The sequence below is a fragment of the Mercenaria mercenaria genome, chromosome 4 (assembly GCF_021730395.1).
Source record: "Mercenaria mercenaria strain notata chromosome 4, MADL_Memer_1, whole genome shotgun sequence".
In the NCBI taxonomy this organism is placed as follows: domain Eukaryota; kingdom Metazoa; phylum Mollusca; class Bivalvia; order Venerida; family Veneridae; genus Mercenaria; species Mercenaria mercenaria.
Genome location: NC_069364.1, coordinates 90395712 through 90417047, shown reverse-complemented (window position 1 = coordinate 90417047; position 21336 = coordinate 90395712). Strand labels below are relative to the sequence as shown.

At 34.2% G+C, this 21336-nt stretch overlaps 1 long non-coding RNA gene across 1 annotated transcript; it reads left to right on the top strand.

Moving 5' to 3' along the window:
* The first annotated feature begins 1647 nt into the window (after window positions 1-1647).
* LOC128556515 (uncharacterized) lies at window positions 1648-7593 on the top strand. Its single transcript, XR_008370730.1, has 3 exons — window positions 1648-1963; window positions 6291-6376; window positions 7519-7593. It is a non-coding gene; the product is annotated as an uncharacterized LOC128556515 (long non-coding RNA).
* Window positions 7594-21336: the final 13743 nt, after the last annotated feature.

The window sequence follows — 21336 nt, the reverse complement described above, 5'->3', positions numbered from 1 at the left end:
AGTGATTTTCCTTATACGGCATATCTAAATGATTGACGCCGGGACTGCCGAGCGTGTTCTGTCTTTGTTATAATATATTATATCAGCACACTTTCTAAATTATTCTTATTATTAAGGCCTAATATAAAATGGTTTGTTTATGACGTATTTCACCTAAACAGATACAAGCCATTATGTTTTGTTAGCTCACCTGAACCTGTAAAACATTGATGAAAACATTCTCATATAACTTTGATAGATGTCTACAGGTATTTTATGCCATTATATTTTCCGTGACAGCATGTTTTATCCCTTAAAATAATCTTCTTTAAAAATAATAAATTCTCTGACACTGTCAAACATAAAGTAGTTTATAAAATGCAATAAACATTTTAGTATATGGTGTTGCCACTAGTTAGCATTGCGAAGAGATATTGGCAAGAGAATCATAAAAAGTTATAAAGCCTTATACGCAACATTAAAAGCATTTCAAAGTGACTGTCGAGAAAGTACGCTTTTAATCATTTCGAGATTCAATTACATAAACCATACAAAACTAAGTAAGGCCGTCAGTTGTATAATATTTGATGCTCGTCTTCTATATCCCAAGACTCAAAGCCCAAGACTCAAATCTCATTAAAATGATATCCAATCTACGCCACAATACCTTCTGCTGTGCTCAGAGTATTGAAGCTTGAGGTGATCTGATTTTAATGAGAATGAAGAATCTCATAAATCTTTTCTGGAATAATTAGATAATCAGCTAGAGACTATATTGAATCTCATCAGCTTAACTGGTAATTACTTAGAACTCCATAAGGTTTTAAATTGTATGTTTAAACAGATAAAACAGCTGTCCAAATAGATGTCAAGTATAATTACATGGTTAGAAGAGTAATACTTTCAATACTGCTCATGAACTCGTACAGTTAGATCCATAAACGAGGGCGGGGGAACAAAAACAATGGCTTGAATGAAACTGTCAAATACGTTAATCAATTTTAAAGCTTTTTGGAAATATTTGAGAAAACATTTACAGAACACAGTGTTTTAACTAGAAGTTAATAGGGAATCGATCCTACCGATTTTCGTCGCGAAGCGACGAAAATCGGGATCGATTCCCACTACGGTAACATACGAGGGTATCCAAACAACACATACTATCCAAATAAAAAAATATGGAGTTCCGGTTTAGACCATGGGCGTGCGACGACCCCGATGAAATTCGGGATATCACGGTCTTCGTTAATGTTAATAAGCGTCCGTCAGATCAGTAGGCGAAACGCAATATCCGCACAATAAGATGTCTGCGACCCGAAAGAATATTCAAAGTAAGCTGTTAATTTTGTTGCGTCAGAAGCTAATCAGCCGGTAACGTGACTACACTGATATAATTTGCGATACAAACATGCTTTATTCAATACTGAGTAGCATTTTTAAACGGCGACATTTTGAATATTTTTATATTTAGAGTGAGAGTGGATACAGTTGTTACACTGGCGCCGACATTTTGAACATTTGAGAAAACAAAAACATTCTCCAACGAGTTCTTCAGCTCGGGGAATGAGAGAATAGATTCACCTTTGTGTCGCTTTTCAGATCGTATTTTAATTCCTTTCCGGTACTTTAGTTTCTTTGAACTTCTCTGTTACTCACTAAGCTAGTCCTGACAAACTCATATCACTTTATAAGTTCATTTTAATTGATATTTTACATTTTTTATTTTCCATGTCGAAAAAGGCTTTGATAGTAAAAATGTAAAATGTCAGAATATTGACTGTTGAATGTCAAATGACAACTTTTTCACGTCTAATTATTTGGACTACTCACTAAGCATTACAGTATTGAAATTTTAAAATTAAGAAATCCGTGATTTTACTTGCAGGCATGACTGATAAATGGAATTATTTTACTTTTATATAGAATATGGACGGCACTCCAGTACAGCATATGCATGGTTGGACCTGTTGACATTTTTAGAAACGTGAGTAACTAACATTCCATTGTATAATAATAATGTAAACAAACACCCCACCCATAAAAAGCATAGAAATTTTTATTGCTCAGCCTTAGAAATATAGTTAAACCGGTCGGCTTATAGAAAAAAATATAGATTTTAAACAGGCTGGTAACATTGCCCGATCAGGCTTTCTAACATTTTTTGAAAAACTAGTAAAGATATTTCTTTCAAACTTGGTTCATATGTCCAAAGAGCTATAAAAATAAATAGATTGGCAACTTGAAAGGCATATAGAGCAAATCTCGCCAACCTCCCGTGACAAAAAAACGAGATCTCGTTTACCGGAAGTGGCGCTTTCTCCACGCGCCATTTTGTATGCGAAAGCAATTATTCATCGGTAAAATAATTATCACCATATGACCACGTTTCTTTCGATGGCAAAAAAAAAAACCCCGTGTACTTCGTGTCTTAAGGTAGTTCTGCAGGTTTGAGAAACCGGAAGTGATGACATAACGTCATTTATCCGGAAAACGTAGAATAAAGCCTGGATTCGGCGTACGGAAATGAGAATCAATTTATGAATTAATGGAAACCTGTGAGTAAATTTATCACAGTGGCACTGTTGCTGTATTTCTAAAGTCAAAATATGATATTAAAACATACGACACGTTAAAAAATTCAAACTAATGTCGTAAATTAGCGTGAAATGTCCGGTTCACTTTAATCATGGTCGAATATCTCAAAAACAAGCACACGGACCTATAAATTTTATTTCACCAAATTATAGGCCATGTGTTTATTTACAACTGTGAGAAGTTTCATCATAATCTCAGTGTTCGAAATTCACGGTAGTCCGACAGCCCGTGGCTACCAAATTTCAGCTCGGGCTACCGATTTTCCACAGGTACAAGCCTGACTGGGCTACCGAATTTTCCTCATTTGTTTAAAAAAAAACATGCTAATTAAACGAGTACTGCATCGTGATTATCCAGACTGAGAAACGCTTAAGGAATTATTGGTTTTTGCACTCTTACGTGTTGATAATCAAACACAGTGTCAAAGACGTAACCGCAGCGCTAATTGGCTGAATACAATCACATCTAGCGTAACGGATAATTTGATTAGCTTTCACACTTCTCGCGAAAATCTCACAAGTACCTGCAGTAGGCGGAGCTTAAAGTATGCCATCAGCGTGTGTGTAAATGTGTATTCAGCACTCAGTATTACATCTTACAAATTGTCAACAGTCCGAGTTGCAGTAATTGGCGAGTGCGGATCCTAAAAAATCGGGCATAACAGTTTAGATTTCGTTTTGGCAAGGAGTGTCATGTCCGATGCTTTAGGACTCTGATGATGCTGATCTGGACTGGAGTATTTCGGGTTTTCAATAACATGGCAAACATGTACTGTATGTCTTTTTTATTACTTCAAACATGCATAGAGATGTCTGTAAAACAAAATGTTATATGGTGCAAAAATTATGTATTTTAAGGTGTTAAACTTTATATAAGTTCGGGCTAGTGAAATTGGTGTCAGGCTTGGAAAATTTTTAATCTGGTAGCCCGAACGGGCTATTGGATTCAAATCTGAATTTCGTACACTGTAATCTACATTGTAGAAAAAGTTCTTTTCGCAAAAATGTTATGGAAGTTATGATTTTCCCATAGACTCCCATTATGAAATATTGCGTCCAAATAATTGAGGTCCAAATTTTTCAAATCAGTCTAGCAAAAAATCAAACACACGACCCTATCTTTTTTATTTGCTCAATTTTTTAGGTATATTCTGAAGTTTTGAAAAATCAGAGTTTAATTAAATTCTACATTGCAGAAAAAAATTTGAACCAAACGTGCAGAACTACCTTAAGACCATTTCACATTAAACTTATTTTGTTTTAGAAGCTAACATGTATTTTAAATGTAGTTTTAAAGGTACAAATTGTAACTCCATGCTCGCCGATGTTTGTTTTTAGTAAAATAACGCCGAATCACGCTCTGACACGAGCTCACGCGAGATTACAGCCAGTTGCCATTCTGTGTATTTTATACTTCTTTGATATGACACAAATTGAAATAAAAATAACTTGGTTGCCTTCAGTTTTGGTAGAATTATTTCCCCTTTTCAGATTTTTATGACACATAATTTTTGAATTCCAAAAAAATTATGTGTTAATGCATTACATTATGCTATTTGCGTTTGTTTCGTATATTCTGCACTCATTTTACACCGTGCAAGTTGAGCTTATGATTCTGCCAATAAGCTGTGCTCAGCCTAAATATAGGGAATCGGATTGGCTTATAGAAAAAAATATAGATTTTAAACAGGCTGGTAACATTGCCCGATCTGGCTTTCGACATAAAAACTAACATTTTTTGAAAAATAGTAAAGCTATTTCTTTCAAACTTGGTTCATATGACACAAATTAAAATTAAAATAACTTGGTTGCCTTCAGTTTTGGTAGAATTATTTCCCCTTTTCAGATTTTTATGACGCATAATTTTTGAAGTCCAAAAAAATTATGTGTTAATGCATTACATTAATCATTTCATTATGCTATTGGCGTTTGTTTCGTATATACCACACTCATTTGACACCGTGCAAATTGTCAACAGTCGGGATAGCGTTGATAAGCGCAGCTTGGCGCAGACATGCAATTCAGCTCGATCTTTCTTTGGAATATGTAATACTGTTTACATGTCATACTGATACAACCACATTTTAAAATAAATCCGTATTGATATGGCCACATTTTAAGATTAAGTCCTATCTGATCCCTAACAAATTCATAATTACAAAAATACAGCCCTTATCTGGAGCTCTGAAGCATGCTTGATTAGTTGGTCAGAATTATGAAGGAACTGAATTCAAACTGTTCCATAAATGCAAGAGTTTAAGAGTTAGTCAGAACCATAATCATGCAGAAGATGTAATTACTTTCACAAATCACAGGGCTCAAATTTTGGACTCGCTAAATGCAAGTCAGTTTCATGGAATGCAAGTTAAGATAAAAATTTCACACAATTTATTTTGCAAATACAAATAATAGTCAAAATTGTTGCGGTTTTTATTTAATGTTTGTAATTCGCTTTCATTTGAGATAACAGAAAACACAACATCTTTTTTGGTTAGCCATTTTTTGTTGAATGGAATTACTGATTATATTAAAAGAAATGTAGAGGTCTATCTTATAATTAAATCTAGAACGCAGGCTATCTTACTAATTCTTACATGTATACAGTTGAATCGGTATTTATAATATTAAGTACGAAAATTTGCTTTGCCGTAGTTTCAGCCAGTAGTTAAGTTACGCCATCAATGATGCGTTCCGAATTACTTTGAGGGTCATTTTGAGTTATAACGCAAGGAAAACCGTGCAAACAATATTGATGTTCTAGCATGATTTTTTAGGATATTCTAACATTTTTAATTGAAAGTCTAAATTTGCAAGTAGATTTCAGATTTAGCAACAAGAAAAAAAAGCTACGTGCTAAAATTTGCAGTATGTTGGTCAAAAAAGTTAAATTTGAGCTCTGCAAATGCAAACTGAAGCCGCTCACATTACTTGTTATTCCGATGCATTCAATTCCTGTTCTTCTAGGAATCCCCAGTCGATCATGTCCCAAACAATATGATGAAGTATTTTGAGGGTATGAGCCAGACCAGTTGTTTTATGGTTCAAAATTCAGCTTTAAGTTCAGGCATGTGAAATAATAATTTGGTGTCAGGCTTGGAAAATTTTCTATCTGGTTGCCAGAATGGGTTAGTTGAAATCTGAATTTTGTACACTGCACACATACTCAAATATGTTTAAAGTTATATTTATACATTTATGAATCATGACCGTCACATACCAATAAACAATTGTAGCATTTTGTCAGCTCCTGTGTTCATACTAAACTGAGGAAGGCAGAACAGATTCTTCTAGCTGCTTTACAAGTCTGTTTTTGCCTTTTAATGATATCGAGCAAAGTGAAGGTCATAGACCACCAAGTCAAAAAGGTACCTGGAATTCACTGGGTTAACGTAATGTTTTGCTGTTCTGGCTGGTCAGTCGTGTAAACAAACCTATACGCATACAGTGACTTTTCTTTTTCAAAACTGAAATTTTTAACCGCATTAATTTTACTTTGTTTCATTGTACATTTTGACAAAATTTGCTACTGTTTTATTTTCATTAAAAAAGTTTTATTTCACAAATTTCTCCCGCCATGCCAATAATATAATTGGGGTCATTTTATTGGCATGAAAATTGAAAAACTGCAAAAAAGATGTTAGCCCTTAGACCTTTGAAATTTCAAAACTGCTGGTTGTCCATGTTTTCTTAATTTGCTCACTTTTTCACAATTTTCAGGCATCTTGATCTATTATACAGAGTATTGTTGTACTGCTCCGAAGTGCTTGTTGACAGACTGAAACCACTTGCTTGCAGCTCATAAGGTATTTCTATCTTTCTGTTTCTTTATTAGTTGCAGCTGTGGGCAGCAGTTTCAATCATTTAAAAAGCATGATAATTACTGTATACAAATTAGTATTTGTGTGGACAGATTTTTGCGATTGAGTCATTGCACAGAATCAAATACCAAGGAACATTTGGCGTAAAAATAATTGTCTGTTTCCTGTATCCTGACCTACCATAAATTTTTGGCCAGACCCTAAATGTTTTTATGGCCTTTGAGAAGATTTTTTTTTTCAACTTTTTGACAAAAAGTTGCAAAACTGCACTTTTTATGCTTTAAACATGGACAGTGATGTTATAAATCAACTTACTAATGCTCTAGAGGCATAACACCCCTATTTGTGTTTATTTTTTGACACAAAAATAATTTCCAAAAAGTCTCCCTAAAAATAATTTTAAAAAATCCAAAGAAAAAGTTATTCTGACCTACCTATCCTAAAACAAAAAATTTTTTTTAGGCCTTAGTAAAGACTCCCATTTCATTTTCTTGATGAAAAAACATTTCTGGACAAAACCATAAAAATTAATACATGTATGCAAATTTAAACAATTATTAGCTCGATCACATGTCACAGGGTGACAACATGAGTTGATGTTCATCATGTGTCAACAATTTGTAAAAAATCTTCTTCAGAACCCTTGGGCAGATTTACACCAAACTTCACAGAATGATCATGGGGTGGTCCTCTTTCAGAATTACCCAAAGAATTTAATTCCATATAGAACTCACCGAAAAGAAAAACTTTGAAAATGATTTCTTGTCAGAAATTGTTAGCCGGCAGGGCTTTTTATCCTTATATGACAGAGGCCTATATTCGGCCACTTTCCAATCCAAAAATATTGCATTTATTCCCAGCATCCCAAAATGCAAGGTAACATTTCCCAAAAATCACATCAACAAATGGTTTAATTTTGTTTACAGCTTAGTATTACCGGAGGAAGCTGTTCTCAGATATTGATTTTTTAGTGAGCTTTTGTGATCGCGCTGCATCCGTTGTCCGTGTGTGCGTCCGTAAACTTTTGCTTGTGACCACTCTAGCGGTCACATTTTTCATGGGATCTTTATGAAAGTTGGTTGGGGTCTCTTTTTATCAATTTACAATGTTTGATTTGTGTTTTACAGATTTACTTCTTGAGAGCAGGCAGCTACAAAATGGAAGGTCAACAAATCCAGTATATTTGAAAAGCAAGAAAGAAATCCTTGCGTGTATCAGTGCTATACACTGGGCACGTTAAAGAACCAGGCTGTCTATTCGCAACGAGCTAGGCTAAGTTAGCCGGACAAGCCTGTATCTGATTTCTGATCTCTCTGTCGTGGGGGCTTTGTCTCACTCTGTCCCTCTGGTCAGATCGCTCTGTGTCTGTACTAGTAGAGGATGAATTATGCGCCCTGTGTGGCTGCATTTGAACTATGTAAAGCGCCTTTGAACGTGAAATTGATCATGAAAAGGGCGCTATATAAATCTGGTATAATAATAATAATAAGAAACACCAGAAAATATGAAAAGACAGAAATACAAGGGAACTTGAATAAAAAAAAACTTTTAAGGATAGGAATTCAGGATTTACTTGGAAACTAAATTTATTTTGAGAGCAGCAGTGATTGACTAAGCTCTGTTACTTTAAGAGATAATGTATTATCACATTGGTTTTGTTATTGTCGAGCCCGCATGCGGAAGCAAAGACATAGTTGTCCAAATGTCTGTTCGGTGTATGTGCCTGCGTCCGTCCGTCCGGATTTGTTTGTCCAGACCATAACTTGGACATGCATGGAGCAATCTTGTTTATATTTGGTTTGAATGTTAACCTCAGTGAGACGGAGTGTCTTGCACAAAGCCCAGGTTCCTATCTCAAAGGCCAAGGTCACACTTACAGGTCAAAGGTCAAATTCAAAAATGACTGTCTGGAGCATTTCTTCTTCATGCATGGAGGGATTTTGATGTAACTTGGCACAATTGTTCACCATCATGAGATGGAGTGTGATACGCAAGAACCAGGTCCCTAGGTCTAAGGTTAAGGTCACACTTAGATGTCAAAGGATACAAGAATGACAACTTTGTCCGGAGTATTTCTTCTTCATGCATGGAGGGATTTTGATGTAACTTGGCACAAATGTTCACCACCATGAGACTGAGTGTCATGCGGAAGAACCAGTTCCCTAGGTCTAAGATCAAGGCCACACTTAGAGGTCAAAAGTCAGATACAAGAATGACTTTGTCTGGAGCATTTCTTTTTGATGCATAGAGGGATTTTGATGTAACTTGGCACAATTGTTCATCATCATGTGACGAAGGGTCATGCATAAGATCCTATAATTACTTCCCTTTGTTGTTACTATAAATAGCTTACATTTGTAACTTTTTTATTACTGGTCATAGGGAAAAATCAAGACCACTTTTCTGTAGTACAACATGCATGTAACATCCAATTTTCAGGTGTATTTTGACTTATCTCTGGTGGTGCGGATCTTTGTGTGGACTTGGAATTTTTTTTTTTTTTTTTTTTAATGTATTTACGTTCCTTTGTTGTTACTGTAAATAATTTATATTGTAACTTTTTGCAATCTCTTTTATTTGGCATAAATGTTTGCCTCAGTGAGACAAGGAGTGTCATGTACAACTCCCAGTCCTTTTGACAGCTGGCGGGCTCGACATATTGCCCATGGGCATCTAGTTCTCATAAAACATACTAAAGTTTCATTAATCTTATTTTAGATATTGTTTTCTGGTTTATTTTGTAAAGAATGTCTACTACATTGTAATTAACATAGTTACAGTAAAGTAATATTTTTCATGAGATTTTAAAGAGAATGTTCTGTTATACCCCCATGTAGTAAGCTTGTCTGTCTTTCAGTCAGTAGGTTTTCATGGCTTCCAGATGATAACTCATGAAAAGCTTGACCGATTTAAATATTTTTTGGTACATAGGTACAGGTCAAGACGACTTTGGGGTCAGTAGGTCAAAGGTCAAGATAACTTGCAAACGCTTTGGCCTGGGATCATAGCTTTTGTAACACAGGTGTAACATGATAAAATGCAGGTTGTTTGAATTTGAGGTCAATAGATCAAAGGTCAAGGTCACAGTGACCTTGAACAGTTGAACCGTTTCCGAATGATAACTTGAGACCTTGAGCCTAGGATGATAAAGTTTGGTACACATGAAATACAGGTCAAGTTTTACTCTGAGGTCTGTAGGTCAAGGTCACAATAAGGCAAAACAGTGAAATGTTTTTCAGATTATAACTTGAGAATGCTTGAGCCTAGGGTCATGAAAATTGTTAGGGAGGTTGATTATGACCAGCAGGTGACCCCTAATGATGTTGAGGTCAGTAGGTCACAGGTCAAGGTCATACTGACCCGGTTCTTTAAAATAATGCAGGGAGGGGCACCTGGGGTCTTCCTCCACCATTAAAACTGGAAAGTCGCCATATGACTTATCTTGTGTCAGTGTGATGTTAAATTCAACAAATACGGTTCTTTAAAACAGTTTTTGGACAATAACTTCAGGATGCTTGGGATGAGAAACACAAAATTTAGTACAAGGTTGGTCTTGACCAGCAGATAACCTGTATTGATTTAGAGTTCCAAAGGTCAGGATGACGGGGAACATTTAAACCTCTTCCATACAACAAGGTGAGCTTTTGTGATCGCCCTGTGTCCGATGTCCGTTCAGTCCGTCGTCAACAATTTGACTGTTAACACTCTAGAGGTCACAATTTCGACCTAATCTTTATGAAACTTGGTCAGAATGTTAACCTTAATAAAATATTGGACACATTTGATATTGGGTCATCTGGGATCAAAAACTAGGTCACAAAGTCAAATCAAAGGAAAAGCTGGTTAACACTGTAGAGGTCACAATTAAGACTATATCTTCATGAAACTTGGTCAGAATGTTTATCTTGATGATCTCAAGGTCCAGTCTGAATGTGGGTTATGTAGGGTCAAAAACTAGGTCACTAGGTCAAATCAAAGAAAAAACTAGTTTACACTCTAGAAGCCACATTTATGACCATATCTTAATGAAACTTGGTCAAAATGTAAATCTTAATGATCCATAGATCAGATTAAAATCTGGTTTAAGTGGGGTCAAAAACTAGGTCACCAGGTTAAATCAAGGGAAAAGCTTGTTAACACTCTAGAGGTCACAATTTTGGCCCAATCTTAATGAAACTTTGTCAGAATGTTACTCTCAATAAAATATTGGACGAGTTTGAAATTGGGTCATCTTGGATCAAAAACTAGGTCACCAGGCCAAATCAAAGGAAAAGCTTGTTAACACTGTAGTGGCCACATTTATGACCATATCTTAATGAAACTTGGTCAGAATTTTAATCTTGATGATCTATAGGCCAAGTTAAATCTGGGTCATGTGGGATTAAAAACTAGGTCAGTAGGTCAAATCAAAGGAAAAGCTTGTTAACACTCTAGAGGCCACATTTATGACTGCATCTTCATGAAACTTAAACAGAATGTTAATCTTGATGATCTTTAAGTCAAGTTTGAATCTGGGTCATGTGGGGTCAAAAACTAGGTCATCAAGTCAAATCAAAGGAAAAGCTAGTTAACTCTTTAGAGGCTACATTTATGATCATATCTTAATGTAACTTAGTCAGAATGTTATCTTGATGTTTAGGTCAATATGTCAGGTGAGCAATACAGGGCCATCATGGCCCTCTTGTTTATTTGTTCTTGTTGTAAGAGAAATTGTACATTTTAGAATACAGATTACAGCAAGTCACATTTTTAGCTCACCTGAGCACGAAGTGCTCAAAGGTTAGCTTTAGTGATCGCCCTGTGTCCGTTGTCAACAATTTGACTGTTAACACTCTAGAGGTCACATTTTTGGCCCAATCTTAATGAAACTTGGTCAGAATTTTACCCTAAATAAAATCTTGGACGAGTTTGATATTGGGTCATCTGGGGTCAAAAACTAGGTCACCAGGTCAAATCAAAGGAAAAGCTTGTTAACACTCTAGAGGTCACATTTTTGGCCCAATCTTAATGAAACTTGGTCAGAATGTTACCCTTAATAAAATCTAGGACGAGTTCGATATTGGGTAATCTGGGGTCAAAAATTAGGTCACCAGGTCAAATTAAAGGAAAAGCTTGTTAACACTCTAGAGGTCACAATTTTGGTCCAATCTTAATGAAACTTGATCAGAGTATTATCCTCAATAAAGTATTGGACGAGTTCGATATTGGGTCATCTGGGGTCAAAAACTAGGTCACCAGGTCAAATCAAAGGAAAAGCTTGTTAACACTGTAGAGGCCGCATTTAAGACTGTATCTTCATGAAACTTGGTCAGAATGTTAATATTGATGATCTTAAGGTTCAGTTTGAATCTGGGTCATGTGGGATCAAAAACTAGGTCACCAGGTCAAATCAAAAGAAAAGTTAGTTTACACTGTAGAGGCCACATTTAAGACCGTATCTTAATGAAACTTGGTCAAAATGTTAATCTTGATGATCTATAGCTCAAGTTCAAATCTGAATAAAGTGGGGTCAGAAACTAGGTCACCAGGTCAAATCAAAGGAAAAGCTTATTAACACTCTAGAGGCCATATTTATGACTGTATCTTCATGAAACTTAGTCAGAATGTTAAACTTGATGATCTTTAGGTCAAATTCAAATCTGGGTCATGTCGGATAAAAAACTAGGTCACCAGGTCAAATCAAAGGAAAAGCTAGTTAACATTTTAGAGGCCACATTTATGACCATATCTTAATGAAACTTGGTCAGAATGTTAATCTTGATGATCTTTAGGTCAAGTTAAAATCTGGGTCATGTGGGGTCAAAAACTAGGTCACTAGGTCATATCAAAGGAAAAGCTTGTTAACACTGTAGAGGCCACATTTATGACTGTATCTTCATGAAACTTAGAATGTTAAACGTGGTGATCTTTAGGTCAAGTTCGAATCTGGGTCATGTCGGGTCAAAAACTAGGTCACGGGGTCAAATCAAAGGAATAGCTAGTTAACACTATAGAGGCCACATTTATGACCATATCTTAATGAAACTTGGTCAGAATGTTAATCTTGATGATCTTTAGGTCAATAGGTCAGGTGAGCGGTACAGGGCCTTCATGGCTCTCTTGTCTTTATTTTGACAATACTTACTTCAAAGCCTGACAGAAGTATCCAGTACTGTTATTAAAAGTTGTTATTCACAGTTAAGCTCTATTTCTTGTAAGGATAAAACAAATTATGTGATCTGTGATCATTATAAATGTGTATACAGATAAACCTTAAAGATGTGAACATTTTATTCAATAAACAAAGTGTAATGCAAAACTTTGTAATGTGTATATAAAAGCAAAATTAGGATTTGTTTTACGAGTAATTTCAGAATTACACTTGACACAAATAGAAAAAAATCAAGCCTGCACAAGAAGGCTAATATGTCTCCCTAGACTAAGCTCTTAACTTGCCGTGGTGCAAATAGATTGTTGATGTGTGTCTGTCTGTTAAGTCTTGTTAACAGTGAGTTGCAATCTAGTAACTTTTCAGTTTGTATGATTTTTAGCTCACCTGAGCACAGTGTGAGCTGATGTGATCACCTTAAGTCTGTCATTGTGCTTCTCAACAATTTGCCTGTTAACACCCTAGTAGACAGTTTTTTTTTAAATGTTAAAGGGATGAGTTAAAGTCTGATCGATTCCCGATTGAGGCAGTGCCTTATTTCATATTACCTTTATGTATGAATAACAAAAACATATGCCAGCCAAATTATTAACTAAGGTATTATGACCTTTAATATTTCTAAGACAGGAAATAGGTAAAAGTTAATGTTTTAGATATCTAGGTTTGAAGTTAACATATACACTGTTAATGATGCGTTTATATGGCATATGTCTGTTCATGTTGTTTTTCCAGCAGACCGTGGAGCATGGAAGAAGTCCACAAAGATGGAATTGCAGTTTTCATTACTCGTATATCAGGAAAATAACCTAGATTTCAAGGAAATATTTAAATGATGGGGGTATTGCAAGAAATAAAGGCTCCCTACGGGGGGTTTTAAGCATATATTGTTTAAATTATCTTCTTTCAATATCAGTGAGGTACATAGATTTAGTAATAGTACCACATGATAAAAAATGTATCTATATGCAATTAGTGCACATGACCATCTTACATAAATTATTTCTACAAAGAAATATTTGCGAGAAACATTTACAGACCACGTACAAAAAACAGGTATTAGGCTTTACTCAAGAAAATAGCCCCGAAGTTAAAGTTAATTTCTGGAACTTAAAAGTACTTGATTGACCTTGCTTTTAATACATTGTCAAATCAAATGAAAAATTCATATAAAACTTGAAAAGGTAGCAAATACTAGTCTAAATTAGCATGATATAAGTATGGGCTATTTGACTAATTTTTGTAAAAACTGGACGTTCACATTTGGAGTATTTCGCCATATTTGTTTAGCTTTCAAGCAATAATTGCTTGCCAGTGTATGACAAACGTTTCGTTAAGGGTTTGAATGGGAGAAGGGGAGCTTCCTAAAAAGGGTCATAAGACGATTAGAAAACAATGAAAAAGAAACAAGTTATTTTTTTCCTTTTTACCGGAAGTCATTTCCGGATAGCATTACCAGTCGAAAGATGTCACCTATTACTATTCCGTGGTCTTTTACTATATTTCTGTAAAAAGGTGTTAAGATTCTTAAGTGAAAAAAAATACTCATTTACTTGCTATAGTTCGGTATTGGTAAAAATCAAGCCTTTCATATAATTACTTTTCGAAGACTAAACAATATGCTAATGTTTCTTCTAAGTAATAGCGTTATGTTTCAGGTAACTGAATCACCTACTGTGGACATTAACTGAGATCAAAAACAACATAAATTGTTCATGCTACTTAAAACAAATTTCGCACGATGAATACTTTCTTTGTGCGAAATGTACCCGACATGCACCTGTGATGTAGTTAAGGCAAGCCATAGTTGTCAATTCACTATGTGTTTCTGTATTAGAAATATCATCAAATTATGAAATTATTTTAAGTGGACTCGTTAATATGGGGTTTTTTAAATGTCGGACAGCTGCATGCATATTTACTTTGATAAGACAACGTTGTTGACACGTTAAAACTGACGTAAGCTGAATCCGAAATTGTCGCAACGACAGTCATTACTTTGCAAGTGTAGAAGCCATAGTGTAATTATTTCTGGACCTTTGTGATAAGAGAATCAATAAATATCAGTATGCCGCTTGTTACGGTTCTAGGAGCGTGAGGTGTGCATTTCTGTGCACATTTCATCACCTGCTGTGAACAGGCTTAAACCGACATTGCTGTTTTATTGTTAAGTTGCGTTTTATGCTTCCAAAAGATCTTGTTATAGAGTTTCTTATTTTTTACGATGAATGGTTTCTTGTTTTCTGATATCTTTAGATAAGGGAGGTGTTTAATATATACTGTTATTTACCCCGTGAAGTCCCTATATTAACAACTTTATAGTGCTTCACCAGTTATACATTTAAAACAAATGTATGTGAATATATGTGAAACAGCTTATTCAAATCTAACGGTAACTTATGCACAATGTTAGAATGACGGGTCATACATAGATTGATAGATCTTTATTTTTCCTCCAATATTGAAGATTTGAACATATGTACAAACAGGGAAAATATATACATTACATACAGTTTACTATACATGTATCAATGAAAATACGGAATAAAATTAAATGAAAAAAAAAACAACCAAAAAAAAAAAAACCAAAAACAAAAAAAACAAAAACATAAATAAAAAAGAAAAATAAACAAAGAAAGTTGGCAGTAGTCTGCCAATATCTGAGGGAAATGTGACTTCTGATGGCATTTTTTGGTAATGCTCGGATATTATTATAAAAGTGTTCCTTAGGATCAAACATGAAATTTAAAAGGGGCTGTCGCCTTATAGGGTTCCTCATTACAGTATAATGGGGTCTAAGGTCAAATGAGTGCATTTACAAATAAACTATACCGCTGTTCACTCGTTTTATTTTCATATTAACATCTAAATTGGGTTTAAATATTGTTTTTCAACGCCATTTAGTATTTTGAAAATAAAACTGATAATAATAATAATAATAAATAATAATAATAATAGTAATATATATCTAGGAAAAGTGGCATATACGATGGCAAAGTGTGTTATACTTGACCTGTTTGCCAATCTATATATGTGGATCAACTGCAAAAATATTTGGTACTGTCGTATCCAAGGGTTATTTTAATGTAATTTCAAGGTCACAGACATGTCAAGGTCAAAAATGAACTTTTGAAAATGACTTCTGAGGTACTAAAGGAAGCAAAATAGTGCTTATTAATGATAAACTCAACAACGTTTCTAACCCCACACCTGTTTTTTTTTCTTTTATCGCCAAATTTTGACAGATTTCAATGATGTTCTACACAATGTTTAATGATTTTTTATTGTAATAAAACATAAAAACGATCATAGCCTGAATTATATTCATTTAACCGTAAGGGTAACAATAAGGTAACCCCTTAAATTAAAAGTCACATAATTAGTAAATTCATCACAGCAGAAATTCAAAGTATCATATTCTGAATGTTCAATTAAACTAAACTATGTTTAGCTGAAATGGAACATCCGTCAATATTTTCAATAAGAATGTTAATTTTATATCAGGTTTGTGATGTCATTAATGACACCAAATAATGATAAAATTGTTTAATACTGCAGATGGCAGTACTTGCCACATAGAGACCAGCACCAAGTTTATCCATTCTGTGACGTTTTATTTTTAGGTTACCTTAATTGAACTGCCATGGCTCAATTAATGTACGCACAGTTGATATCGCTGTTATGTTTATTTAACTGAACTGGTCATTAAACAATGTGTCCAATTTTCATTCAAATCTGTCAAAATTTGGCAGAGATAAAAACAAAAGTCAGGTAGCCATAAAATCTGAAGTTAAGCTTTGAACTGACTATCAATCATATTGTACACCTTTTGATAAATGTGTGCGAAAGGGAAAATATGGTTGGTTTTGAGGAAGAAGACTACAACAAAAATGAATTACATATAAATATATATAAAAAAATTCACAAAAACAGTTAAAATCACTTTACTGTCATGTATACAACCAAGTATTTTAGCTCAATAAAGAGAGCGCAGATCTAAGGATCGCGGGGTCGTGAGTTTGATCCCCCAGGAAAGATGTTCTTCATGATGATTTAATAATAGACATCTCCACTTCTTAATTATATGGAAAAGTTGGCAGTTACTTGCGGGAAAAAAGCTAATACTTGTAGAGACTCCAGAAACACTGATAAGGTTAATTGACCGCCGTTACATGACTGAAATACTGTTGAAAGTAACATTTACATATATGGAATGCTTCTCCAGCTCCTAAAGAAATAATTTCAATACTGGTGATAATTCATTATATGATATATATTTATGTTAATTTGTCCACGCGGTGATCGTTAAATAGGACCATTTAAGAGGAATAACTGAAACATTGGTCACAATATAGGTGTACACAGAACATGTACGGTAATAAACAAAACATGATCTGTAGGAATTCAACTAGTTACTCTATACACCATGTCTTTGAGTTGATGTAATTTCTTTCCTTTTTTTGCTATCGGTCAGACATTTGTCATCATGTTTTATGTATTTGTAATTTAATAAAGTAAAACATTTCAAGAACTATCAACGAAGCTCTTAATGCGATATTTGCATTATTCTATTCTGAAAATTCAGCACGCTATTTCTTTTTCGAATCTTATAATTTTTGGCTTTGCTTCCACACTCTCACTTCCTGTTCAAAACAAAAATTGAAAACGAATCAGATCATAACAATTTACTCATCTGACACTTGGTTTCAGACAGGATGTTCTTGATTACATAGGGAAAAGAAAGCTAGCAGCCTATCTTGGAACTGAAACATTAGTCATTCATATGTTTTACAAAACAAAATGTAAAAATAAAGATATAAAAATATCAGAACGGTTGCTTTAGATTTATTATTATAATAGTAACATTAAGGCACATTCAGTGAAATATTGAAAATATACCTTTCTTTCTTCTTTACCTATCTTCATGATTACTGACAAATGATGGTTCAGCTAATCAAAATGATTAATTATGGTGTTTCGATAGTAACTAAGAGATATACAATGTGTAAAAATAACTTTCTTCATGATGAGAAGACTGAGCCTGAAGAAGAGATTTGAAATTAGATTTATAATAAACAAATACTGTCGACTGAATATGTCAGGCTAAGACGTCTATAGCTTGTGCTCACATTTGTTTCATTTTATAACATCAGATTCCTTTGTGGTACATTGGTACGTTTGCTCTACCCGGTTCTATCACCAACCAAATACTCTGAAACCTAAAGGCCTTGTAACAGGAAAACAAACATGCTTACCCCTATATTCACAGTCATAAAGATAATATTAATAATATTCGATATACTTTCAAATTCACTGACAATTATTAAACCTTTTTGAAGTTATGACATTGATAGAACCAACATAAAAAAACACTGGTAGTTACAAAATTGTAGATATTGAAAACACTTGAAGAGCGGTTACCAGTCCTTATAATGTTAATGTGCAAAAGAATATTTTTAGCTGATTCAAAAATATGAAGAGTACCATTTTCATGCTAATGGAATGAAAATAAAAACAATATAACATTTGCGGTTATCTAATATCTATATTCAAACTTTGATATCGCTTAATTTTTGTACATAGATGGTATTTCTAAACGCCCACACATTCCTGAAATTAATACAGCACATGCGTAAACCACTGAAATAGATTTTTAATTGACAGCATATACCATTTTAGGTAATGATTGAGAGACTTTGCACATTTCATACTATCTCACAAACAAACGCAATCAAACTGAGTTTGCTATTTTACGTCCTTGAGTTCTATGCTTCCGAAAGAATCTTTAGATCTGTCAATAGTTATTACAGTCAAACTATGTTCGCTAGTGCTCGACGGGACAAGCAAAATGTGTCCGAGATATCAGTAGTACAAGCCAACGTAAAGTACACATTATATAGACCTGAGTATGAGTTCGAGCCAAGAGTAGAAAGCGAATAATTCTAATTCGAGCAAACGAAGTTTAACTGTACCAGTCTTGTAATATGCGGCATAATTTTTTTCTACCTGTACTGTTCATACAGACAATCATACAGAAAAATTAAGCTCATTCTATAGAAATAACTTTAGTCGTTTTGAATTTTGCCAGTCTCAAATGCAATAAATCTACACGAAGTAATTTATTTACTTCTCAAATTCATAATTATCGCCGAAAAATTACAAGTTTATATTTAAAGGCAGCAAAAATGGCGAAAATCTGACGTTTATAACAAAAAATGCACTTATTGACCTTTGACCTTGTGCTGTGACCTTACTATGACCATTAGAAGGCGACAGCCCCTCTGACACTTTTCCAATTTTTATAAAGGTAACAATGAACATGGCTGTCGGGCATTAACAAAAAATGCCATCAAAGGCAATTTCTAGGCCACTGTTCTGGGTATATAGGCAGACTATTTATATACAGCCCATTCATATTCAGCCCAATTAATTAACATGAAATTGTCTAGTAGCAAAACCGAAAACAAAACTAGAACAATTTAGCTTTTGTCATCATTTAAACTAAATATCAACACAACACTGAAGGAAAGTGCAAATGGGCAAAACTTTTTTATGGATGGCGTCTATAAGCTATATTTGACAAATTCCAAAACGTAAGATAACTGGTACAGGAATAGCACTTAAACTACCAAAACTGTACCTACAAAAAAGAAAATGTATCCTTTTTGACTGCAATTAAATTCTTTAGAAAAGAACTTTTTTCAAATGTAATCTAAGCTGTACAATATTTTAAACCCAATATTTAAATATAAAACTTGACAAAGTTGAATATTGCCAACAGTATAAGTAAGAGCACGAGTTGTATGTTAAAGCGAAAATTTAAATTGACGAACAACTTCATCATGACAGTTAGAATGAAATGTTCCGTTGCTTTCTGAAATAAAAAAATCATACACACAAACAGTAACAGAGATTAGTATTAATTTCAGCAGTAGCAGCTTTGGGTACATATGACAATAAAACTAGTAGCATTAAGTGTGTAATGGATGAGTCCAAGCAGAATAAAAAATTGAACATGGGCTGGTCTTGTCAATTACGTTCATTGACGGAGCAGACATGAAATCAACGTTCGAACCTTTGACCTTGACTGGTGACCTTAAGCTGGTAAATTTTAGATGCTGCCTATAAAACGACATTGTACAGCTTTCGTACTTTTTTTCCAACCTGAAATCTATTCAGTTACTAATCATGCTACTATATTAATTACTACAAGATTATCAAATCTGAACGACTTTTTATATTGAAACACCACAACACTTTCATATAATGTTAGTATTTCACTTCAAAAGATAACTAATTTTATCAGCCTATTATTTTCACAAATAACAGATCACTATTTTTGGTTCAGTCTGCCAGTTGGGACCTTTAAAGGCTCTATATTGTGGACGCATCTATGCTTTTTATATGAAAGATTTATCCATATATAAAACATTTTTCAGGTTTTCAGAGTTCAGGCCTCATTTATCATTTCGAATATTTAGTCGTATTTTTACCTAAATCAGCTTTCGAGCTTCATAAATATCCGCTTCAAATAGTATGATGATGATAATGCGACAGTACGATGATGATAACGCGACAGTACGAGGGTGAAAGCGCGACAGTACGATGGTGAAAACACGATAGTATATCGCATTATCATAATCGTACTATCGCGTTTTCGTTATCGTAGTATCACGTTATCATCATCGTAGTATCACGTTTTCGTTGTCGTAGTTTCGTGATTTCGTGTTTCATCATCGTACTATCGAGAATCGCGTTTCAGATCAACACATTCAAAGGCGACGGCCCTAACCGAATTCCGTAAATATCATATTGAAACAAACTTTGATTAATAAATATTATCAAATGCAGTACAATCGAAGTAGCAAATTTCCAAGAACTATAGTTTCATTATATGTTTTTGTCATTAATTTTGTTGACCTGCTGTAATATTATTGTTCACGATTTTGTAGAAGAAGTTTGAATTTAAAGAGGAGATTGCCTCTCTGATAGTCACAAATTGCTGAGAAGATAAATCGAAACTGCAGACGATATCTTGCATCAGCTGCAGTAAATTGATTACGACATTGCCAGACAAGTTATTTCCGTACACATTTCGCCAAATTTCCACAAACACGTCACGGCATGTTTTGGCCCTGCAGCTTTCGTCAGATGAATGCTATTTTAATACTGTATATATGTAGATACAAAAGAGCAATTTGTTTGTTTCTGATTTTGAAAAAAATGATCAACAGAAACAAGACAGTGTTTCAGTTTATAAAATATTGTGTATGACTTGTCCCTAAAATAAAATACCGACCTTCTTGTGTAGGTGTCTTGTGATCAGTTATCCATATATTATATACAAATTATAGATTGTATTACAGATTGTATCTGTGTGATAATTGCTTGTGCCTGTGCGATAACTGACTGTATCTATATATGATATCAAATGATTGAATCTGTATGATTAATGACTGTATCTGTAATAAGAAAGCCGTAACAAATTTTGTATTTAAAATGGGAACAGATAGTTTAAAGGTAGTTTCTAAGTAATTTTGGTGTATTACTCAGTGAGTTTTTGGATTATGCAGAAATGGCCAAGACAGCAGCTTTATCTGCAGGCCGTGCTTTAGGCCTGGTAATATCTAAAAGTAAAACCTTTGGTGACTTCCAATTCTCTACTTTCATCAAACTGTACGACTCCATGGTGTGGCCAGTCTTAAATTACACTGCAACTATCTGGCGAGATAAAGAATTTTCTTGTGTTAAAGATGTACAAAATCGTGCAATGAGGTATTTTCTTAGGGTTGGCAAATAT